This window comes from Taeniopygia guttata, chromosome 5 (assembly GCF_048771995.1).
Source record: "Taeniopygia guttata chromosome 5, bTaeGut7.mat, whole genome shotgun sequence".
NCBI classification, from domain to species: Eukaryota; Metazoa; Chordata; class Aves; order Passeriformes; family Estrildidae; genus Taeniopygia; species Taeniopygia guttata.
In genome coordinates, this window is record NC_133030.1 from 53,479,808 (window position 1) to 53,505,840 (window position 26,033).

General features: G+C 38.0%; 1 long non-coding RNA gene across 2 annotated transcripts in view; it reads right to left on the reverse strand.

Annotated features, from left to right (window-relative positions):
* Window positions 1–12,980: 12,980 nt before the first annotated feature.
* The window catches only part of LOC115495650 (uncharacterized), a 318,954-nt gene continuing 305,901 nt past the window's right edge, over window positions 12,981–26,033 (reverse strand). For both annotated transcript variants that reach the window (XR_012056508.1, XR_012056522.1), the window contains one exon: window positions 12,981–18,948. This is a non-coding gene — a long non-coding RNA (uncharacterized lncRNA). The remainder of the gene's footprint in view (window positions 18,949–26,033) is intronic.

The window sequence follows — 26,033 nt, forward strand, 5'->3', positions numbered from 1 at the left end:
CATGCTTATAAGTTAATGCTCTATTAAACAACTTAGATCTCTCACTGAGCAAAGGTAGAACAGCAGTTATTGACTCAAAAGTCTGTAAATCCATCTTTTTCAGCTGATTTCAAAAGAAAAACTGCTAAAAGCTGATGAGAAAAATATTATGGGCCACAGAGAGGTTTTTCTTCACTTATGGTATGTTTCATGCGCTATAAGAATAATTAGCCTTATTTGGACTTTGCTCCTTGCCAGGCCTTATTACAGCCTTCACGTATGCAGACAAATAACTGGGGCTGCTGGGCTACCATCTCTTGTGCATTATCTGGGTGAGATACAGGAGGATATGGGATTATAGCCACCTTTCCTAAGGCCTGCAGACAGCTGGGAAAGCACAGCTGTGAATTCTGCTCTCTGCTGGGTCCTGGAACTGCCCTTGCTGCGCTCCTGTTGAGCACTGGAATGATTTCAGAGGTAGCTTTGTTTTGTTCTCAGCAGAAGGAAATGCCTTCAATTCATAATCATGCCTCACACCTAAAGAGGGTGAGCCGTGTTTATCCAAGTTGTGAAACTGATCTGTTTGGGAAAATTAACAAATCTTAGTTTGTAATTAAGGGTATTAAAATCTCTGACTATAAATAGTTTATCTGGGCTAGAGTCCATCTCCTATTATAGACTTGACAGGAACAGTGCAGGATATTAACACAAAAGAAAGATCATTTACCAAGTTTCATTTGCTTAAATAATATCTTAAAATATTTTCTTTATAGAAATAAGTGTACATGTTTTGTATAATTAATATAGTTACAATAAGCTAAACAATTCATTTATATGATACCAAAATAGATAATGGAACTTCAAGAAAGCACAATACCTGCCTGTATTTTTTCAGTGGTGTGTGTAGCTTCTACAGTTTTAGATAAATTTGTCATCCAAGTTAGGCAGCTGTAATCAAGGATTTGGTCAAAGTTAGAATGCCACATTGAACTGAATTATGAAGACCTAACTTCCACTTATCCCTGATAAGTGGATGTAGAAAACCCAAAGGCTTTACACACAGAACTGCTAAAAAGATTTGTAAAAATGGCTTTGGATGCTTTAGTATTGTTTTCAAGCCCTTTTTGTTCCTCCCGTTCCTTTTCTATTATATAAGAAAACTCAAACTACAATTATTGCAAGACATACTTCCTAATGTTTGGTAACTGATTAAACAAATAATGTGGATCAAAGGAAATTCAATAATTATGCATATAAGTCTGCATCTAAGTTTTAAAACCCCCATGTTTGAAAGTGATGAATTATTCACAACCCAAGATGAAATGGGGAATATTCCAACTTGTGCTTTTGAAGTGTCATCGTATTAATCTAGGCCACTTTATGCACATCTATAGTCTTTTCATCTCTGGAGATCTCTGCAAGATGGTGTGTTCATGTCACTAAATTTCTGTTGGCAGAGAGTCAAGAAACAAGTATTTAAAAACTTAAAGTTTATTACTATTATGATTTAATTAATATTCAGGATTCCTAAGGGAGTTGTATGATCTTTTTTCTTTTTTCATATTTTGTGACTTCGATTGTTTTTTTTTTTTTCTCCTCTCCAGTTATTTTATTTATGCATATTTATTAGCTGATTTTTAATTACTCATAATTGTCCTCAGATACTAATTTTAACCTTTGCTTCCTTGCTTCCCTTTCTCCACCATTCCAGTCAGGCAGCTTAATTGTAATTCTGTTATTTAGAACATGTAAAATTCATCAGCTAGGTCCAAGCTAAAAACTCTAAAAACTAAACACTTAGAAAAAATAATTGAGAGAAATCTGTTCCAGATGCAACTTTTTAAGTTGGTTCCTATTTTTGTAAGATTAAAAAAAAAAAAAAAAAAAAAAAAAAAGGAGAGCAGAGTTGATTCCAATGTTTTTGTGTCCAGTTTCAGACTTTGATGTTCTTTTTTTCAAGAATTAGTTATGTTTTCATTCAAAACACTTTTGAGGATACCCTTTGTGGTTTTGCTAGACTTGTCTCCTACCAGGCAAGTGCAATAGTAAGAGTAGAAAAATGTCATTTAAATGGGAGAGTCCCATTATACCTTTACTGTAAGAAAATCCATGAATGACCTCTGGGCTTGCTGAATTTCAAACTGTAAAGAATATGGAACAGGAGGCCGGTCTTGATGCACACAGTGATGCTGGGTGAGAAGGCAAGATGGGAGCTGGTCTCTTGTGACCTGCCACTCAAACAGATCTGGTCTGACTCTTGTGCCCGGCTCCTCTGGTCTAAGGAGTGTCTGTCTCATTTCAACCCTTTGACAATCCTCTTCCTTCATGCCATCACAGTCTCCTCCTTCCTGCCCTAGAATCAGCTGTGTCCCAAAATTCATCCCAGCTTTTTTCTCTTTCTCAGAGCTCCTCTCCCCTGAAGGTCAATCTTCCTCAGATCCTTCTTTTAGGAGCCTTTACCTGTACTCCTAGAAATTCTAGATTTCTTTTTTTCTTTTTAAAAGGAAGACATATACTAGATAATGGGGTACGACTGTGCAGGTTTGGAGAAGGAGGCTACAGGAAGAGTGCTGTAATTGGTGGCTTTCCCATCTGGACACTTTACCACATTATGAGGTCTGGATTTTTCATCACCAGATTCTCCCTCGCTTCCCTCTGGTGCTGTGTTGGAGAGAAAATCTTCAGAGTGTCTTGATTTTTGTGCAAGAATAGCACATACTTTAATGATAGTATCTCATCCATAAACATTGCAGTGTGATGTTATGATATGCTAATGACCTGCCTGCACAAATTGGTGTGACCATTCAAAGAAAGTGAAGCATACTGAGCTCAGCAGCTCCTTTCAATATGGGAAGGAAAGGAACCTGCTGTAGCAGTCATCTACATCAAGAGTAAAATAAGGGCCTCAGATCTGCTTACAATGAATGAGCTCTGTATAAAGGAACACTTTACAATTTAGATGCTTCCTGTGTACTTGTAAAAATTAAATGAACCTTTAATAATTCTCATTCAAAATACTTACTAATGTCTTTCCTCCAAATTCTTCATCAAAGATTCATACATATGAAAGCTTCAATAATATGATTTAATTTTCTGGCTGATAGAAAAAAAAATCTTATTAATTCTGTACATGAAGAAGTGTTCTTGAGTGAACGCTCAAGCAATCCTCTTGCTCTGAATATTTCTGTGCAATGCAGACAGGTTGTTTTCCAGATGAAGTATGTATCATTTCTTCTTAGGGAGTGGAATAAATTCTGTTTCCACAAATGCAGGTCTTACTACTACAAACTATGACTGGCCTCAGAAGCACATGAAGCTGCTGAAAGTGTTCCTTGCAAATCCCTTCCTATAAGTTTGTTAAAAAGAATGAGGAAGGACCCCATGAAGGAGAAACACCTTCTCCTTTGCCAAAGACATAGTCATATAAAATAACTTTAAAGTGAGAGAATAACTACTAGGTACTAAATGAGGCTCCTTGGTACATAGCACACACTTTGTCAGGAGACACTCAGCAGAAAACCAGCCCAAAGCACGTTTTGACTGCCTGAGGTTTCCCAACTGCAAAGATGGGACAAGGCCCCATTTTTCTTACTGTGCAGTGTCTAAAAGCTAAGTTATCCAGCCATCAAGATCACTAGATCTTCTCTGATTTCTTCAATCTTTGTTTCAATTGTATTGTGTTAATTACATCTACAATAAGCATTTAATTTTTCTGAAGGAATATGTTTAATGTCCTGAGTGCATTGCAAAGAGTTCATAGCTCCAAACACGATCACGGCAACTTTGATGAGAGGAGGCAAATTTTCTTCTTAAATGCATCAGAATTGAAGTGCCTGAACTGTACACAGTTTGCCTGGACAGAAAAAAGGGTTCTGTTTTATGGTTTGCAAACCTGCATGGCACAGGCCAGACAGTGCTGGAACTGTACAATCTGTGTGGTCTCTGGGGGAGTGAGAACATAGGTGGGTTACACCATCATAACAAAATATTTGCTGGAGTTGTTATGCCAGTTTATGTCAGATTATTTGGACAGTCAAGTTAAAAATCTTGTTTTTTCAAATGTTCCATCTCCTGTCTATGCAAGTAGAGTTCAGTGTAGCATGAATTTGGTTTGCTACAAATTGGACTCATCTGTATTTCTGTGCCAAATTATCTCATAACACTCAGCTACTTCCTTGTGTGGGATGACTCATTTCATGAATTTAACAGTTTGTGACTACATATATCTTTTGACTACAGGCAGTCAAGTGAATAATCCAAATCTATGCAAAGCAATTGAAGGCTAAGAGGTCTAGTCATTAGAGATAATCTATGGGTTTCTACATAACAAAAAATAAGGACACAAATCTGCTTTACACCTCACAGTCTATCCATCTGAATTTTTAACAGGGACAGATGCTTCTCTTACTGTATGAAATTCTTACAGATTACTTTAAAATATTGTGTAAACAGCTGCTAGGACCTGGGAGGAATAATGGCTCAAAAGACAGCACCTTTTTGGAAGACAAAAGTCTTTCTCACACAGAAAGACACACAGAATGTATTTCTCCAAGCACTGCCTTTGTCTTGGATAGCACATGTTAAGAAATCTCTGGTTTATGTGAATCATAGATATTCATAAATCAAATTGGGGTTTTCTGTGGGAGAAAAAAAGGAATGTTTTTCAAACCTTATACCTTTTCTGCTTCTGCCTGACTCTAAGTTAAATTAAATGTCTTCCTACTCACCTTTACTTAGGACACTATTTTAATTTGAAATCATGCCAGCAGTATAAATACATGCATGCAAACTGGTTACACAATTTTCCTTTATGTTTTGACTCACTTCTTTTGCTAATAATATAATCATTACTACTGTGCCACGTGAGGTATCAGATGTATTTTCCTGTTATTAATTTCTTGTCTTTTTGCATATCAATATATGGTTGAGCAGAACTCAAAAGCTGCTTCATTCTGAAATAATATTTTGTGTCCTTATGGATCTTTTAATCTGAAGAAGATAAAGTGATTTAAAAATGGGAATGCCTTCAAGCTCCAAAGCTTCTTCTGAATGACATCAGAAACAATGTGCTTATATGGGAAACAGAAAATCCACAACTGTTGAATAACCTTAATGAAGTACAAAAAAATCTGTAACAGAGCCAGAAATAAATATTGATGATAATTCTTGACCCACCTTGTTTGGTTACCTAACACCTGCCTTTAATTTTCTGGTTTTCCCCTCCTGTTACTATATACGAGTTATTTCTAGCACAGAATTTATTTGCATTTTCTGACTCTCTTATTGTACATACTTTGATTACTTTCAGCTGAGTAGATCTGGGCAATTCTTCTGTACTTTAGGAGAAAACACCTAAACAAATAGTAGAAAAAATAACTTTGCAAAATTGAGAGATAAATAACTTTTGTAATAGCACTAGATTGTATAACTTTTCATTGTTAACAGGAAAACAGAGTTAAGACTGCTATACCAGAAGAATGGAGATGCCTCATCAGGCTTTGCTTGATACATGCAGGTGTGTGTGTGACAAAATCTGACTAAATAGTACTTTCCCTCATGCTCTTGGTCTAGTTCTGGTCATTCCACTTTCTTGGTGCCTAGTGAATATTTTGACACTTTGGTTGTTTAACTTTTTTCTTTATGGATGTGTCTGTAGATCCATTAGGTGTGCCATGAGCATTCTCAAGTACTTAAGCCAACTGCCACTGTACGCCTTAGATCTGGGCTAGTAAATTAACCCATCCCTCCAAAAAGGAGCAGCTGTGTGCTGACTGCCTTTTGGAAAGGGGAATGGTGTATGTAAACTCCTCAGCCATTCCCAGGAGCAGCTTTGGAGGCATAAAATGTGCCAAAGGGTGTCTGGGACTGTTCTAGAAGTTTATCAAATGTTTTAGATGTTCCTGGAAATGCTTGAATTTCCTGGTGCAGACATAACTCAACAAGGAGTGAGGTGAAATGCAAACTAGGCAACACAAAGGATAGCTCAGTTTTGCTCAAAATGCAGCTCATTGCTTATTTTTGAACAAATCAGCAAGAAGCATGCAAAGCAATGTAATATAGCTTTGATAGATCTCAGGGGAAAATAGGCATGAAGTATGAGCAGCATATGTGCAGCATTTAACAAACTATAGAACATTCACAAGATGTTGGCCTTCACAGATTGGGTTTCCCTAAAAATGCAATGATAACTCTTGCTCCTATTGAATTCTCATAAAACTTAAAATACTCACAAGTGAGATTTTATTCACAATGTGGCAGCAAGATCTTTTAGGAAAGATAAAATATCCAAAGCCATTTGTCAGATGTCACTGATCTGCAATGTCACCATCATGCCATGACTAGAAAGAAAGATGATCTGATAGTCCATTCTGCCTCTTAGTTATGGTTCTACAAATGATGCAGATTTTCCAAGGTATGTGGTGCTACACAGCACGCTATTTTGAATGCAAAGCAATGTATTTCAGGTATCTGTGAGCTCTGAAACAGGATTGAGAAGAACGAGACTTGTCAGTGAAGCTGTGATCTTTATCTGGCTATTTGCCCCATTGAGTGATGAGATGTGCTGCTGTGAACTCAGAATCATTATGTGCACAAAATCTATTTCAAATGATCATAAACTAAGGGAGCACTTGGGAAGCTCATCTTCCTAGCAGATGCTAGATGGCCTCAGAAAGTCAGATTAATCCCTATACACATACAAAGTTATTTAATTGTGCGCTCACAAACTTTTTGTCTCTCCTCACAGTAGATTTACTTCCTCATGCTTTACATAGCTGATCCCTTAAGCAACTACTTTATTACTTCCTTTGTGTCCCTTCTATGCAGCATCTGTAGCTCAAGCCCCTTTATGAAGACAAAGAAACTGCTTTCCGTATGGAAATCTACGTTTTGAGTGATTTCTCTTCTCATGAAAATTTTTATTTCCCTTGAAAGCAATGGAAAGTTGATGAAAGTATCCAGCAGTGCAAGGGAAATTAACTCCATTTCACAGGGAAGTACAGTGCCTGATTGCCCTCCAGTTTGGGCCAGCTGCATCCTGAAACAAGAAACTTGGATGCCCTTGAGGAGTCCTTGACCAAGTCTTCCTAGTTTGGCAGCTGAGGGGGCAGACAAGTCATCAGGAAAACAGCAAGTCATGAACCTGTTAGATCTCAAACAAAAACATACTTTGAATGATTAATACTTTTTTTTTTTTTTTTTTTGAGAGAGAGCGTGAGAGAGACTCATCATTTGCTGGAAGTTGTCTGGACACCTCTAATTGCAAAATACTGCACAAGCAAGTTCATGTACTTGATATACATGGCTTTGAGGTTCGTCCATTTTGTGAAAGAAAAGCCAGATTTGAACAATGTTGCTCACTGTCTTGTCTTTTGGTGTGGATAATGAATATTCAGCATGTTGTGTTTCCAGGAACTTTGCTAAAAATATCACTGTATCCTTGTTTGAAAAAGTGATGAGCATAACTGTGAAGAATGACTTTGATGATTTTCCTTCCTCTTCTTCTGTCTTCTTTGTTAACTCTTTCTATCACAACATTTCTGCTCACCATCTAACTGCCACGTCCTCAGCAGGCAAACCAGAGAAACATGAGGGCACAGACACGTGGAAAAGTAAGGCTGGAGAAAGGAGAATTTCGGGTGTTGTTCCCTCTGCTCTCAGCTTAGTGGTGGGACAAGATATATCTGAGGAATCTTTAGCTATTTTCATCTAACCTCTTTATTAAACGTCCAGAGAAATTGCTGCTCTGCCAGTGCTTAACACTATTTATATTTTTCATTATACATAAGTGCCTGAAATTAAATGGTAAGCAAATAACTAAATCAGTATAACGTCCTTTTAATAGGTTTTATCCTCACCTCAGTGTGTCCAGGGTTTATGAAATCCTCAGCCCTCTTGTTTCCTTGCATTGGGTTGTCACCTCTTTTGGTAAATCATTGAGTGTGATTTAGTCTTCCTGGTCACTGCTGCCCAACAGCAGCTTCCCTCAGGCAATTTACCTTATCTGAAATGGTTCTATTGTCTCATTTGCAGTGACGGTGTCCTGTGTTCTGTACTAAATTTTGTTCAGTTTGTCTCTTAAACAGAACTCTCCCATCCCAGATCCTCCCTCCTATACTACTCTGCCCAGGTTACATTCTGCTTATATTTGCTATAAGTTTATATTTGCTATTACAAGGACAAGTTACTATTATTCTTATCCTTTGACACTTTTTACCAATTTATGAGCAATTGCCGGCTCTTCTGATTTCTGTTTATTTACTAAAATTTTTATTTTCCAAAGGGATTCTACCAACAGTCTCCAGAGTCTCTCTAAGCCTACTTTGGGAGCTTATTATCCTTATTAAGTAATTAGCTCTATTTTTTGAGTTTGGAACGGTGCACTCTACTATTTCTTTTTCCCTTTCAGTCCAGTTCCATCTTCAGATTCCTCTTCAATTACTTTTTATTTTTATGACCAAATATAAAATCAGATAATTGTAATATTGTAATTTCCTTTGACTTCTGAAAAGGAGAGGTTTTCTCAGCATCTTCCAATTCATTGGAGGTGGCCAAAGGGCTTTCTAAGATATGAATGGCCCAAGTTCAAAATTTTCTCTGCCTCATACTTAGCAAAGAATTGATTCTGGTTAAGAGTCACCAGTCTCCAGTGTCAATCTCCCAGGCATAATGGATGTTCCACCTAAAGAAAGTTAGAGGACAAATCAGTTACTGTAATATGCTCTGAGATACAATCTTGTTGCAGCTGGGTTTTTGGAGATGAGAGTTTCAGGTCTGTGTGGCTTTCAGGATCTGTTTGAGTTTCGTCCTGGAAGTTTCACTGAAAGAATCTCTTTCTCATTAAGGATTTCAGTTTCAAAACAATAATACTGGCCTCTGTGGGAAGGAGGAGCAGGGCAGGGAATCTGAGTCAAAACATTCCTAATCAGAATAATTTTTATTTAAACAGTATAAATCTACCTTCCAGCTATGTGCGTCAAAGGTTGGCTTCCACACAAAGGAGAGGAAGTGAAGGTTTTGTTATAATTTCAGATGCAATGTTGGAGAGCTCATAAAACAGTTCCAGTTATGCAGTACAACAGATGTCACCAGACTGTGATGGATTTTTATTGCATTTTAAAACTTGAGGTGTCTGACTCTCTTTAAGGATGGTGAGCAGACAGGGTAGATAGGCAGGCAGGGAAAAGAAAGTGTACTCTGAGCTATACTGCTTCTAAATTCACTCATTTAAATTAATGCACTTCTCTAACCTACTGTGATTAATTTTACACCAAGAAAGAAAATAAGGGTGTGCTGTGCTAGCTTTGGGTAGCATTTATTCTGAACAAGAGGTTCATTCTTATGATTCATGCAGAGAAGAAACCTGGTAAACAAAGGCTGCATAAAATAAAGTGTTATCTAGGGCTTAGTGAGGCATCTGGCTCTAATTTTAGATAAGCTCCTTCTATTGATGTCTCCATCTCCTCAAACAGTTGTTTTTCCTGCTTCTTTAGCCTTTTTTTTTTCCAATTGCCATCTTTTGTGGGGCAGCAGTCACTGACACCAGGGGACTCTGTGCTTGAACCTTAACACAAGCCTAGATCATGGCAGTATAAAGATTCAGATATGGCTTCAGAAGACTCCTGCTGAACATCATAGAATTAGCATTTTACAGGGTATTATGAAAAGAAGTGCCTTTAACAAAAATATGTGCAGGGCAAACCTCTTGAGTTACATTTTACCTTATTCTAAATGACAAGTTCCCATGGAGCAAACATTTAATATCTCAGTATGTGGCTGATCTGCATGGACTGACATAAAAATAGAGAATGTCAGAAGTTTTTACTCTATTGATATAATCATGGCAGTAAACAATTTTTTTTTGTTATGTTAGCTAGTCTTCTACTCAGAGAAAATAAATTTCACTAGGCAAACTGCATAACTCAAAAAATTTGATATTAATATATATGTCACTTTTATTCAGTTCACTTCTATATGAAGTTAAATTTGATTTATAAGCTTTAGTCTCTATTGAATACGAATAAATCAATTACCTTACACTTCATTATCTCTGGATTGTGTTTTTATGAATGATCATCTATGCAGAAGTTTGTGTTTGAACACACAGCTCTGAGCTCAGAGAGAAGTGAGCCAGAGCAGTAAGGGAATTCATAATGAGGCTGCACCTTGCAGCTCAGCCCTACACAGCTATAGGAATTGTGACAATTTAGAAAGGCACCAATGCTGCTATAGGTCAATCAATTGGAGGGGAGGAAAAAAACCAACAAAAATCCCTTTTTCCTTAAGGGAGTAATGTTGCAGGAGAAGGCTGAATTACAATTACAAATCAAAACTTGATGACAAAGGTATTACAAATGGAAACACCTTATGTTTTCCTGTCTGGCTTTATGAACTTTCGAGACAATACATTTTCTATAAAAGTGATTATAGAAAAGTTTTTATACTATAAATAAAATTCAAAAATATTCAGGAAATTTTTTGAAAGATCTAGTGAACGAGTCATTGCACAAAGGGACTGTTACTCCTTCTTGACTAAAATCACAAGAGAATAAAAGATTAGATGCTCCCAGTAGAGGGTTAAAGCTGATCTGAAACATAATTAAATTAAATATGGGCCCAGTAAAATCAATTGCAGTATCATTAACATCAGCAACAAGAAATTATTACCTATTTAACTTAAACATTGTATAAGTGTGGTGAATCTTTTCCCTTCAAACTCCATTCTAGGTTTTAGCACTCAAACTAGACATCACTGAAAGTTACTTTCAAACAAATGTTTGGCAGAAACATCTCTCTGCTCCAACAATCTACATGGTTTTGTAATTATTTTATTATTTCCCCCCTCCAGGCTTTCAGATAAAAGCTGCACCTGGGTATATGAGTCTGAGAAGAGTTTGCCAACTGATCAGTGAAATTTGGAAGTTTTTCTATTACATTATCAAGGATGTTGTAACATCTTTTTTATTAGAAGAGTGACAATAGCAGCTTGCTTGATGACTGCTGCCAGTTCACGCATCCTGTGGAACATGGCATGTTGGTCTACTACTGGGGTCCAAAGGAATTTCTTAACCTTTTCCAAAGTAATCAGGTGGCATTTTCACAGTGCTTCTGTTTATTAGGCTACAAAGCCTCTTCATAACATGCTCTTTTCTTAATCTGTGCTACTGGGGGAACAGCCCCTGTCCAGAGAATTATGTTATCCCCAACATAACTTATATGTGGGCAAGTAAAGCACAAAGAAAGCCAGCCACAACTCCTTTGTCAAAGATGAATTCCCTATCACCCCCCTCAATCTCTAGTCACGCCTCATCTCCAAATTTGTCTCTGAATCACCTGGAAAAGATTTTTTTGGTGTCTTCCGGTATCCTGTTAGTATTAACAATATTAGTACATCCTACTTTCTAACCTTTTTTTTCTGTTAGAGTCCTTAAGAGGAAAATTGCTTGTCAAAGTGTTGAATTTTTGGAGCCAGGTTGTGACTTTCATCTTTTGCAAAGAATATTTCTGGTCCTGGGACCCACCCATGCATTCTCCTCAGTCAAGTAGTCAAGGAATGCATAATTCTTCAGTCTTTACTTTTAATTTCTCTCTGATATTCTGAACACAACCAGATACATGTGGAAAATGAGAGTCTAGATTATATTTAGCCTGTAAATTATGAGTTATCCAGATGTTAAGTCCCTTTTTATAATATGTGAAACACCTGTTTATTTTCACAACTAGGATTCTATAATGTCTTACTGGGCAGAATTATTTTTCATGGAAATCTCTTATGTTAAGGGAAGTTATGGTGCTGTGATTCTTTTGCTTCAAATCAAATATATTCAGAAAGTATTTCAGTTCCTATTATGAATCCCATTAAAATGTAAACTGTTAAAAATCACATATATATATATTTTTTTTTTTTTTAAGAAGTAAACAGTTCATATATTTCTGGGTATACTGAACTGGCAGGCTTTTAATGTACCCTGTAATCTTACTGTTCAATCTCAGAGAGTTGATTTTGATGATGTCAATCATCCCAGATAGGTGAATAGGTATTATCATCTATATAGATAGGGAAGCAAAGACAAATATAGGGTCTGAATTGTCAGAATGCAGAATAGTGACAGCTTCCACTGACTTCAGGAGCTGTTACTGCTTATCAATTTTAAAGATCAAGTCATTTGTGTTGACTGTTATACAAAGATACACTTGTTTTTTAATGAGTTTTGTCTTTCTAAAGAACCACACAAAAGTTACTAAAGTTATTCCAGGAAATACTGTATTTCTCTACATCAGAAACTTCATGGTGTAAATTCAACACATTCATTAATATCAGGCAATCATCAATAAAGCAAATTCTTTAGGAGCCATTAGTACATCATAATCACAATCTCTCTGGCTCATCAAGGATGAGGCAAATGACAGATTTTAGAGCTCTCTTCAGGGATCACCTTTTTCTCTTTAATTCAAATGACTATATATATGCTTATTTTTGCTATGTCAAATACTCTTATACGTATTACAAAAACTAACACAGGCTTGAGACATCACTTTAAAGATCTGTTTCCACCTATGTCTCCTTTATTACTTAAAGGTTCAATAGCAAACAACAAATCCCTTGCAGTGCAGCAGAGCAGTTGGCCAGTGGCTTAAATCCCAGAGTGTCTTATGTAGCTACACTTGTACTTAAATGCTCTGCTGAAGAGCGATAGAGTGTTGATATGAGGCCAGAACACAATGCCTTGGGCCTCCAAAGTTATTTGTTTCAGTACCAGAACTGGAACTCAAGTTCCCCATTCCCCAGCAGGTATGCAGGTCACTACAACTGTGCTTTACCTCCTATTGAAGTTGATTATAATAATAATAATAATACCATTTCGACTGAGGTAACAAATCAAACAAAAATAATTGGAGGTGGGGAAAACAGTTTCATATTTCAATTTAATGCATCAGCTCTTTTTTTCCCCATGAGTAATTTACAGTTCATATGAAAGCAGACAGAGACTAGATTTCACAGATTTTTTTTTCTTTTCTCTTAGCTTTATTGCTGGGAAAGTAGAAAGAGTGTGTAACTGCTTTTGTTTCCAAATATCTGTGATAATGATCATTTTTAATTTAATAAAATTAAATTAGGAGTTTTTCTTACCAGATAAAACATTACTTCTCCTCACAGAACTTGATGACAAGTGGGTGAAAATTTGTTCATGTACATCATGATGTAAAGATCACACAATGAATGACTTGATCCTTTAAAGTTATAACCAGTCAAAATCAAGACATTCTGAATAACACACCCTCAAAAGAAAAGGTTATTTGTTTCCAGCTGTTACTTAGTGCGGTAGACTAAGTTCATCTCCATAAAATGCAAAATAAAATAATATTCTGTGTCATTATGGCTACAGAACTGTTAGGATTGCTTTAGCAACGTTACAAACTCTCCCTGCCAGCGGAGCTGCAGCGACTCCGGCTCAGCTCGGTGCCAACACGAGTGTGTGTGTGTGCAGGGGTGGGGAAGGCAGAGATCAATTATGCCTTTGATGAAGGATGCTTAAACATCCATCTTCTCATCCCCCAGATGGATGCTGTGTGTTTCACTGGGATGAAGACAGATTAGGCACCAATTCAGTAAAGCACTTGCAGGTGTAGGTTTGAGAGGGCAGGAGGACAAGAAAGAATAGAGAGGATTTTTAAAAAAAAATCTGCTACAGATGAAACAAGGTACCTCATATCACATTCGTAAAGAAATGGCTTTTGGATTTTCTGTCCAGACTACAGAATTCTTGTTAATAGCTAGTTGCCAAAACAGATGCCCTGATTAATGAGAACAGATGGATTTCTCCAGAGGGTCTGCAGATTTAGGCATTACTTTCACTAAATGAAATGCTAATGATCTGGCAATGTGCTTCTCCGTGTGGATTAGATGCCAGTAATATTTTATTTTTATTTGGTGGAGTTAGAATTATCCCTTTTAGGCCTTCTTTGATATAAAAGTCTAGTATTATGCATCACCTCCAGATCCCTAAAAGCTATAAATAAACAAGACAAATTCTTTTGCAGGATTTTACTGCTTGCAAACTCTTTTGGTAGATTATACACTTCTTACAGGTTCTTCTCAAGATTTAGAGGAATGTCTGGTTTTGTTTTTATAATTGCATTTTCACAAGGCAAATGAATAACTTGATTCATTCTGGTAAGAAAATGAGATTACATGAAATTTTTTGCTATTACATTCAGCACAAGTTTCCTTGATTTTTTTTTTCACCACAATTTCCAAGTAAAATTAATCTGAAAATTTTGTAGTAAACACATTTTTGTGGAATCGGTTAATTTTGTTTCCCAAATCTACCATAACCTAATATTTCTGGTGCTAAAAAAAATGAATACTTAAAAAAACCCCAAAAGGTTAATGAATTCTGCCCAGAAGTAGCTGACTCAAATCCCTCTCTTATTCTGTAATCTAAAAATTTTCTTTGGTGGAATAAAAGGTTTTTGTCTGTTATGTTTTTATTTTTCTGATTTGCCAATTTGGTTATTTCAAGACAAATCTTTTATCTGCACAATTCACACCTGCCTGGCTATATATTCTGTAATGTTCTTTGTTTCTGGGAAGACTGTGAGGAAAATAACGCAGAACTCAGTAATTTATAAGGGGGCTTTAGGACTAATCTGTCTTTACAATAAGGAAAAAAAATCTCATTAATCTCCAGAGAATCCCTAGCTGCTACTTGCTTTATAGAACCTGCATCTATAGCCTAGCAGATATATAAGCTTCAAACAGCTGTTTTTCAGTTTTAAATAGATGTTTTTGCTAAATGCCATTTCCTTTCAGACTTATAAACTCCTTTAGGAGTTTAAAGCAGCAAACTCCTTTAAGAAAAGTACTCACTGGAGGTGGGTGTAAAAATTAAAGACCAGGACTAGAAAGCTGACAGGACAATAAAACAGTATAAAAGAAATAAAGGAGCTTGACATTTACAATCATCATAATGACTAACTGACAGGGAAATTGGCCACTGACATTTCTCCTAAAAGAAAATAAATTTACAGTTCCTCTGATCAAGTACTGAATACTGGCAGAGAGAAAGATGTGTCAGTAATATCCAGAAGTAGATTTGGGTAGCAGGATCTGGAGGTCTCCAGCCAGGCTGTGTCAGTACTGTGAACTGTGTCCACAGCTCGTAAGTGCCCACAGAGCAGGGACTCCAGAGGAGCTGGTGTGAGGTCCCACAGCCTGGCAAGGATCACTGTTCTGCCATCCCTGTGCCATCAAGGATTTGCAAACCCTTTACTTTCTGTGATGTTGTTTCAGGAGTATAAAATTTCTGTCAGACTGTCTAATCCATGGTACTACACTGAGGAAGACAGGACAGCTTAAAATGACTTAAATTTGATGCAGGGTATCTTCAGTTTCCTTGTTTTAATTAAAGGAGGATAGGACACCGCTTGGAGCAGATCCAATGATGACTTCCATTTCATAATTAATTTTCCATGCCAGCTGTCTTGCCCCTTGTAAATCCATTTCACAGACTCCACAGTTTCTTTTCTCTTCTCCTCTCTTATTGAGAGTACTGTTTGCTATCTTGTCCATGAACTGTACAGAAATCTCAGTTACAGTGGCACCATTGCATTCACCAGCTATATTTGTTCTCTTAAAAATGTATCAGATTTGACAGGTGCTGGATGCTATGAATTCATGGTGATTGACATTAATTATATTCCCTGCCTTTAGTTACTTATTAATCACCTAAATCTCTTATTCAGTTTTCACCTTCTATGGAGTTGTGTAGGACTTCAGATCTCAGGGAAAAAAACTCAGAATAAGGCAATGTGGATAATTCCAACTTAGTAAATAGGCAGTAATACCAAAATCCTGCAGCTAAATAAGTAATCTTGCCAAATAGCCAGTGGAACTCCTCTGTTCCTACTCCTCATGCTAAATATACCAGTCAAAATTCATCTTCAGCTCTTCATTGGAACTTCCTGGAGTGCATTAATATACAGAATGAAGGCTGACTTTAAACTTTCTGATAGTTTATAATTGCAGTGCAGCAAACTTGCCCACCAGAAAAAGGGATGTAGTCTGAGTCCTGTTATATGTTATTCTCTGCATTAACCATTGAGATTCAAACTCTTTATTACAAAACTGAAATGTGAGACCCATTTTTGTACTGGTGCTGAAGGCTTAAGCACTGTACTGGTGCTGCTTAAGCCTTGCTAAAGTGAGCCCTGTGTGTGACAGTGGGGAATGTAAACCATTTCCTTTATCTGTAGCACTCAAAAAATGTTAGGAAGTAGCATTTGTATCTGAACTGAATGTTGCCATAAATGCAGCCATCCATGCTGCTGGCTTTGCTGTCTGCCTCAAAAAGATAACAATAGATGAGCCTTGACTGTATGGTATTTATGCTGCATTAGCTGCCTGATAGATCCTACATATGTTTCAGGCCAGCAGGATGAATACAGCATTTTCTTACCCTCTCTTTTCCTCTCAAAAAGGAATCAGACTCTAGACCTCAAGCCTTTGTAGTGTTGGAGTCAGACAGCACCATCCCACTGAGACAGCTGACTCCCTCCATGGGAGAGCAGGATTTCATACAGAGGGAGCTCTCCATTGTACTCCTGCTAAATGGTGGAGTAGCCCTGGGGTTCTCTCCCATTTCAAATGCTTTGGGAAGGAAATTAACCCTCCCTGAATTTGTAGAAGCATTTTGTGAGAAGCTGGTATCTTATTAAATTTGCTGTAAAAATGCCAAGAGAAAAACATTTATGAATGGAGAAATTAAATCCCTGAAAAGGAAACTTCTGGAAAGGAAGTGGAAGATTAATGTTGCCAACATTCTGTGGATTTTGTTTTTTGTTTGGGATTTTTTTGGCACTGTTCAGCTCAATCTGTCAAATGGCCACCTTGTAGTAAACAGTTTTTTTGGCAAATTACCATAAGAATTAAAGCAAAACCTTTAAATTCCCACATGAAACTAAAAAGCACTCTACCAGATCTGATTAATTCTAACATAATCACTGGTAGATTCCTTTTATGTACAGTTTGCATAAGGCCAAGGTAGATGTAGCACTGAAAAAATTCTCAGAGTACAGATTACTCGAGTCTCACTGTGTATCAGACTGAGTACAAGAATGACTTCTTTGGTTTTGGGACACACTCCAGCAGCTTCCGACACTGGTGGAAGGAATGCTGTGGCTTTTGATGTCTACAAACCCAGCTCAGGTCTTGAAAGAAATGTAGTGAAAGAGAACCAACTCTTACAGCCAGATAATAATGAAAGAAAAACTAATTTTAAACATTTCCATGATCACAGTTCTGTGACAGCTGTAAACCCAGTTTGTACAGTTTACAAGAAAAAACTACTTTTCATTTTGCAAACTCAACCTGGGACCCAGGTAGATTTTTACAGCTAATGCATTAGCTTGGAAAAAAATTACAAATATCCAGGAGTTACAGCTTTGCTAACAAGTCTGCAAGTGATGCATAAAGCAGAATTTGAGCCCAGGTCTCATTCTCAAAAGTTTAATTGGCTCCCTTGGGCAAACTGTGAAGAAAAGAAACTGACGTAACTCTAGAATTGAGATGGCCTAAAAGCAGTTTCAGATCATAGGAAATGTAATGGTCAGCCCTGAGTTACTTTATTGGTGCATCTTCAAGGCAGGATTTTACACAATTTTTGAGTGCACAAAGATATTTATTTCTTAACAGCAATAGTAGAATGCTGGGAATAACATGCCAGTGAGACCAGTTCAACATCCACAGATTTGCCCCTTCCTTGTGACTACAGGCATTACAGACAAGTTTTAAATGGACATGTAAACTTTAAGAAAATATTAGCGAAGAGCTGTGTTACTCAAAATAGGCTGATGATTATTTTTGCCAAGCTGCTATTTTCAGTCAGCTTTTTTTGGTCTTTCTTTTCTCCTCTCCTCAGGTTCTTATAGCTTTTCATGTCAGCATTCATCTCTAAAGACTTTGAATTACTGACAATTCCCAAATCATTCCTCTTAGTCTAGCTTTTTTAATCTTACGTGGTCTTGCTTTACACAGATTGACAACGTTTTTGACAGCAAAACTGAGCCATTGTTATATAACTGATATAGGGTAGGATTCACTGCTGAGAAAAGGTTGCTGAATCTACTTTGTTTTTCTTACTCTTATTCTTTCCTCCCTTCCAGCTTCTGCTGCCAAAAGAAAAGAGTCAATACACAGAGACAGGCATGATATCTTGAGAACTGCTTCAATTTAGAACTCTGGGTTTATAGCGAAGCTGGAGAAAACTTAATTCAATTGTTTCCACAATGGGGCTAAATTGTTTCTGAGAGGGGGAAATGAGTTTCACAGTGCCTGGCTGGGAGATGACGCCAAACTATCACTGAAATTGAGATGACTGATGAAGCAGGAGCTGATGCTGAGTGACAGGGCTGTGTTCTAATTGGAGGACATGGGCACTGGCTGTCCTCGTGAGCACAGGGCTGCTGCAGGGCAGCTTGGCTGGCACCAGCTCTGCCTACCAGCCAAGGGCTGGCTCACAGTCCTGCCCATGCTTTGTTCTCTTCCCTGATGGATGGCAGACTGCAGGGTCTGTAAGAATTGGAGGGGAAGCCAGCTTCTGCTTGGAAGTTCTGCCCAGAGCCAACTGGCATGGCAAAAGAGCTGAATATCAGTGGTTTGTTACAGATGAGCGACCCTTTTCAGGACAAGGCACTAAGTGCTTTTGTTTTCCCAAATGCTGACGCTTTCACCAATTTTTTTTTTTTTTTTTTTTTTTTTTTTTCCTAGCTGGCATCTATGTTAGTGCCCAGAACCTTTCCAGATTTACTGACTGGCTGGAGTTAAGCTGTTGCTTCTTGAAATGCTGCTCTCTTCAGCCAGTCCTTGTAGAGAAGAACTTTGACTGTGCTGCTGGACTGATATTTACAGAGGTCTGCGATGAGTTGATGCTGGATAGGTGCCAAATGCCCACCAAAGACCTTCTACCACTCCTGGGATGGACAGGGGAGAGAAAACAAAAGGAAAGGTTTGTGAGTTGAGGTAATGACAGGAACAGATCATCAACAGGAACACTCACCAATTATGGACTCAACTTTGGGGAGAAAAAATACTATCAATCAAATCAAAATTAGATACAAAGAACAAAAAACTAAATCCTAAAACACCTTCCCTGTGCCATTCCCTTCTTCCCAGGCTTAACTTCACTCCTGATTCTCTACCTTCTTGACCCCAGGGACACAGGGGGACAGGAATGGGGGCTGCAGTCAGTTCATCACATTGTCTCTGCTACCCTTTCCTCCTCATGGAGAGGATTAGGACTCCTCACACTTTTCCCCTGCTCCAGCATGGGGTCCCTCCCATGGGACACCTTCCTCGATGAACTTCTGCAAGCGACTCTTTCCTATGGCCTGCCACACTTCACAAACTGTTCCAGGGTGAGTCGCTCTTCCATGGGATGCAGTCCTCCAGGAACAGGCTGCTCCAGCTTGTGTCACCCATGGAGTCACCAGTCCTACCAGCAAACCTGCTTCAGCATGGACTCCTCTCCTCACTGGCTCACAGACTCCTATGGTCATCCAACTGCTCCAGCATGGGGTCCTCCATGGGCTGCTGGTGCATCTCTGCTCCACTATGGACCTCCATGGGCTACAGGGGCACAGCTGCCTCACCATGGGCTGCCAGGGAATATCAGCTGAAGAAGGGGAATGTCAGCTGGGCACCTCATCCACTGCCCCTGGTGGAGCTGTTCATCTCCAACCTGGAGCCTGCTGGTATTGGCTCTATGGGACACAGGTGAAGCTTACAGCACATTCTCACAGAAACCACCCCTGTAGCCACCCTCACTACCAATGGCCACACAAACCAAATACAAAGTCTAGGGGAGGAAGAGAAGAGTTAATAAAGTATTTTTCATACTGTTTAGTCAAGTAGTGTTCCTTCAGAATTTTGTATTCTGAAAATCCATCCAAAGCCCAGCAAAGAAAAATCCCTTTTGTTATTTTCTATTTTCTCTTTCCTTTATGATGTAAATGCTATTATATTTCCAACTGTACCCAGATTACCATTAATACAGATAAAACTAGATGAAAAGAATGGTACCACACTGCCATTTTTGAGAATAGTAATGTTGCATCTTGCAATGCCTGATTACCAAAATCCAATAATAATAATTGGTCCAATTCTGAACAACAATCGGTAACATCATGAGCATGACAACCAATATATTGCAATTAGATAATTGAAATATACTTATATTTATTTATTAGATAATTTAAATATATTGAAAATAGATAAACAAAAAAAGAACCAATTTCAAGACATTGAAATTTCTTCTTTGTGCTGATTCTGATCACACCAGGTTTGTGTTTGCATGAAACCTTTCTTCAGGACAGAGTGTTGTATGCATGGGTGCATACCTGTAAAAGATCTAGAAGACCTCTTCTGAACAGAGTCCCATTGATTTCAACAGGTTAATGCATCTCTGGAACTTATTCTATGACACTAAATTAAAAGGAATTTAGTATAATGCCTTTTCTGATCTGTTTCTTACACTTATAATTTTCCTGTTATATCCTCATAAACTCTCCAAAGCTCCAGTAGAAAATCAAATTCCTTGCTTGTCACAATTTGAACTTGAATTCAATTACCCCTGTTCCCATGCTGTCTGGATAGTATAGTCCTATATGGACAATAAAATAAGAAAAGGTATGGTAATTACCATGCCCACAGGCAGTATATCAGCCTGTGAGACAGGCAGTGGCTAAAAAGGTAGTCTGATTTTTCTTTTAGTGGCTTGTTTTTTTATTTGATGACATAAGAAACACAGTAGGCTAGATATTCTGCTAGGGTAGTGGGGTGAAACTGTACCAATTTATAGCACCAGAGTTCCCACAGCAGCATATAATTTGTAGTTTTTTATGTAACAATGTTCACTGTTACTACGTCTGAAACCAAGCCAATCCTTGTGAGACAGATGGCTCCTATTATTGGAACAAAAAAGATTACCTAAAACAAAAGATCACACTCCTAGTTTTCCAGTAAAGGATCAGTGGTGTTGTTTTGGGTCTTTTTGGCTAAGGGAATAAAAATGGGCATTTGAAGGATGAGGAAGGTTTGGGCAAAGTTCTCATGCTGTACCCTCCTTGTACTGCTTTAAACTGGGACATATATAAACTCTGTTTTCATTTAATGTAAATATTGGCCTATATAAAGGCCCCTCTTAGACTTTCAAATTCTTTAAAAACAGGTATGTTCTTTTAACTGCTTCTTGCTTGCCTTGCTGTGGAGAAAGTAGGCACTGATCAATATCCTGTGGCACACAGAAAATGTGAGTCCACTGTGTGTGCCTCAGGGTTTGCTGGGTTTTATGCCTGTGCCCCAAACTGCTGAGTTACTGAGATATTTCGAGGCCTGTTTCCTTTGCTGCTAGCATCTCATAATGGTAACACTAAGCTCAAAATTAAAAATCAGTCTCTAGGTTCTAAGAATAACTTTGTTAACTCAGTGAAGGGAATGTATTTCCTGTTTTGTGGCATCTCAACAGCCTGACTCCCCTAAGGTAAGCATAATTTGCCTCTCGTGACTAGTTTATTTCAAACTGTGGGTTCCACAAAAAGAGAAGGAACTGAAAAAAAATACCAAGAGAGCTAAAGATCATTTGGAAATCAGTTTCTTAAAAAGAGTAGGAAAGGGAATTTCTTCTGGGATATGCACCTTGTAGGTGATGAGTCACAGTTGAAGGTGTACTTCTCCTTCAGCGTGGGTGACAGACACTCCCTCTCTTCTGTACTATGTGGTCTCCATTTGAGAGCTAATTACAACTGTGGCAGGATCACATCATGATCAAGAGCACAAGGTTGTGCACTTGGCTGAGCTCTTGGGGATTCATGACAGCTGATCTATGAGGAAAACAGTACCCCTTTTGGGTACAATACCCACAAAAATGTGGTGTCATAAACTAGTAGATACCGTCCATCTCTGTGAGCTGGGGTGATGCCATACCTAGGGGGTTCAGCTACTTGATTTTTGTAAAAGCAAATCTAATAAATTCAATTCTCACTTCCCCCTCTCACAAAGAGAAGATTAATTTCAGGATGTTGTTTGGGATAAGTTTTTTTTCTTGCACATGTGTTGTATTTTTATCTGTTCTTCCTTTGCTCAGTGTAAGTGTCAACAATTTATTAATGGCAGGGGGAAAAAAAAGTCATATTCTGTATAGCAAAACAGGAAATTAAGTAAGATTTTTATTCATTTTTAGATTGAACCATTTTTTTTTTTCTTGTTTTTGCATATAGAATTGTCTCCTTTGCTTCTAGTATAGTGTAACGGTACAGCTGGCCTCAAGATGAAAAAGCAGTCTCTATCCAGAAGGCACAGTACATATACTGAGGAAAATCTGCAAGAAGCATTGGTAATAAGTGTCTCTTTGCAAAGTACTTATTGCTTTAGTCAAGTTCATAACTTTGAATGCCTCATATTTCTGTACCCAGGAAGAGTCCTGTGACAGAATTATTATCTTTAGAAATTGTTGGTCACCTGCATTGCCATTCATTTAAGAGACAAAACGATTGTTTCTACACTCTTTTTTCCCATATAGAAAATGAAAATAATTCCAAAACATATAAAGACCAATACATCACAAAAGACAGGTTTGTCTATTGCAAACATAATTTCTGCACGCAGAGAAAATCTGAGTATCTTGCAAATGGAGACCACAGAAGTCAACTGTGACAGCAAGCCAAAAGCACTGTTACTGATCAGATTGTACATGCAAATCAGGCAGGTAGGCACATGATGATTCAGATTGGCACCTTGAGGACTCAGATGTTGAGGGTATGAACTGTAGCTGGAATAAAGTGAGCTAATGTATCAAACTTAAGAAAATGTACTAGTTAATAATTTACTATCCATAAATAGACCTTCTCCAGGAGCAAAATAATTTGTACTCTGAGATATGAGAATCCATTTTTAAATGCTATTCTTTTACCGAATTATGCAGTCAGGGTTATAACAAAAGCTCAGTTGCAACCAGGCAGCTGGGTGTGGATCTTTTCTTTTGAACTCCTCTGCAGAACGACAATGGATTCTAGCTGCAGGCCACAATTTCTGTGTCTCCAGAACCTTGGCTGAAAGGGATCAGCTCCAGCTGCTCAGTCAGGTTTCAGATCACCATTGTGACCTGGTGTTAGGATGATGAGTTTTGTCCCAGAGAGATGATAATCTAGACGAAGGAAGAACTGGATGTAAAAATTATCATTTCTTATTTCTGTAGGACACTTGACTCAGAGAAATCTACTTTTTTTTCCCCTTTTCTGTAGTGCCATTTAAGTACTTAAAATTATATTTTTAAATGGGTAAAAAGTATGATGTCTAAGTGATTTAGGAATGCAAGCCCAACTGGAGAGTAACTTCATAAAGATGTTTCTCATCTTTTTAAGATAATAACAAACTTTGATGATGAAAGCTAATGCTAGTAGAACCAGAACATTTAATAGGACAATGTTCTTAGATGGTGAGAATTAGCAGACAAATTAAGGTTTTTTAAAACCTGAGACTTCTAATCAACAAGATGTCTCCTGAAAGCACCGTGTGCATCAAATGCAACTGAAACTACAGGGCTTTCAGAATTTAATTATGCAGACATTTGGCCAGGGCAAGAAGGCTTACTTTACTGGTCTTTTGAGAACTGATCCAGTTTCATGACATGTTCAGGGCTTTATTTTCATATGTGGTCTACATGACCTGCCTCTGTGATAAAGCATGCAAGAAAGGAGTTGTGTTTCTCCTTCCAAGTGGCAGAACCACAGGTTTTGTTTAGACTGTTCTGGCTTGATTCATTCTATTCTTCCCTCCTTCCACTAAGCCACTTATGTCCTAACAGACAATCCCAGCTTCCATACCCTGAAGTCCCCTAAAACTGTTTTAATTTGGGCATTTGAGTCAGGCTGATTTAATTTATGTCCCTTATGGATGTCAGAGCACTTTAATACAGGCTGTTGCTTTAGAAAAGTGTAGTGAATAACATAAATAGCTGTTCAGAGACTATACAATAAACACTCTATCATTTCTGAATTATTTACTTCAACCAAATATTGGTGCCAGGATACAAGTCAAATTAATGGTGTTCAACGGTGCATAGTGTTCACATAATATCTTTACCATGTAAGCTTAAAAACTGCTTTTGTCTCCAAGTGAACACCCTTTTATATGCTATAAAACCCACTCTATCTGATTTGTGAAAGCCAAACTGTATCTAATTACCACAATAATTTTCTGAGTCTTTCTTCACATTTCATAAATGAACTAAAGAAGGGCTTTTAACTGAAGACTCAATCGAGCATCTTGATGAGGTGAATGAAGAAAAAGTATCCATCAACTCAAAGCTCTTATCTATAAGCCTCCTGACCAATTGAATTTTAAGCATGGCAGACTTCTGCCTATGTTCAGCCAGGGTTTGAAGCTATATTTGGTCCTTTAGGAACTGTTCATGAATAACTGGTTCTTCTAGTCACTACCAAAGCACTGTTGAAGAAAAGAAACTCTATAAATAAAGATGTCTGTCTATAAGATATTTTTCTAGTCTTGAAAATGCTGATTTCTTATCTTGCCACAACAATGAGGTATTCTGTTTTTCCCAAAAGGGGCAGTTTGCTTTTTGTACCTGCTTATAAATTCCTATGTACCTTGTTAAAGTGGACCTCAGTCTAAGGAGCTGGATTTGAAAGTAGCTTGACCAGGTGGCTACTGCATTTACAAATATACTTCCTATATATAGTTTAATTACAAATTTGTAACTTGTCAGCGTAACAAACCAAGTTGTTTCCACGTGACCAGAATTCCCAACACTTTTTGTTCTCTTCTAGGGACAGCAGCCCAGGAAGGTTTCATTGGGGTAGTCTGTGAATAAACAGAGGACATTAAAAGTCACTCTTTCAAGGACAAAGGAAGTATTCATAGATATATCTCAGCACACCAACTGTCTCACCTTTTCATCTCAGTAATTATTGTGGTGTTACAGAGCAGAATTGTTTCCTTTATGACTCGCTGACAAATGTGCCTGTATTGTCCTTGTCCTTGCCTTTCATTCTACCTTTTCTGCTGGACATAGAGAAGTCCCCTGCTCCACTGCTTGGAATGAAAATCATGGATCTTCTGCAGAAAAGGCTCAAGCATCATCTAAACCTTTACTTAATCATACACATGTTTTCAGCCTGGATTGGAATCCTTTTGGCATTTCTCTTGGTCTGCTATCAGCCCGCTGAGGTTGGCGTGTGGCTCTACTCACAAAGCGCAGTCTAAAGTTAGTGCAAGGTTTGGGCACAGCTTAGGCCAGGTCTGATCATCCATACTGCCAGGTCATCTTGCATTGTCACAAGTTTTGCTCTCAGTGCATCTCTGCTTGGTTGTTCCATTGGAAGATCTTTGGTCATGTTCCACAGTAAATTCTGTGATGTTCTGTAGCAAATGATTGGCAAATTGTGAAGGAAAAAACGTGGTTTTTCTGAGCACTGTGGGACACTGAGATTGATCTTTTTCTGGCAATTAAACTTCTCATTGTAGTGTGAATGATCTAAAAACAAGATAAACGGTGAGACCCATCTTTTCTCTCTAAGACAGGTGGCAAATGCCACTATATCTGTGTGAGAAGATTTTGTGATTGGCTGGAAAGGTTCTGCTGTGACATCAAAGCCTTCATTCTCAGACACTGTTCCTTTTGTCAGCTCTGACTGCCAAGTAATCAATCCTATGAGCTGCACTATTTAGGGTTTGTGAGCTTCCATGTGCATTATCACTTCATGCTGTGGTCTGAACCAGCCTCCAGCAAGGCCCTGCCTTGCCATGACAATAATACACTATATTTCTTTTGCTGTTGTCTGGCAGGAGAGAATCTTACTCCACAAGCCTATCTGTTGCCAGTGCTATTCACGAGGGAACAGGGACTCAGTGGACAGAGGTGGGCAGTGGCAAAGAGGGGTGTCAGCAGCACAGCGAGCTCAGTTTCCCTGTTTGAACTTGGGTTTCTGCCAAAGAGTGAAATCTGCAGCTACAACCACTCACCATCTCTTACATCTCCTTT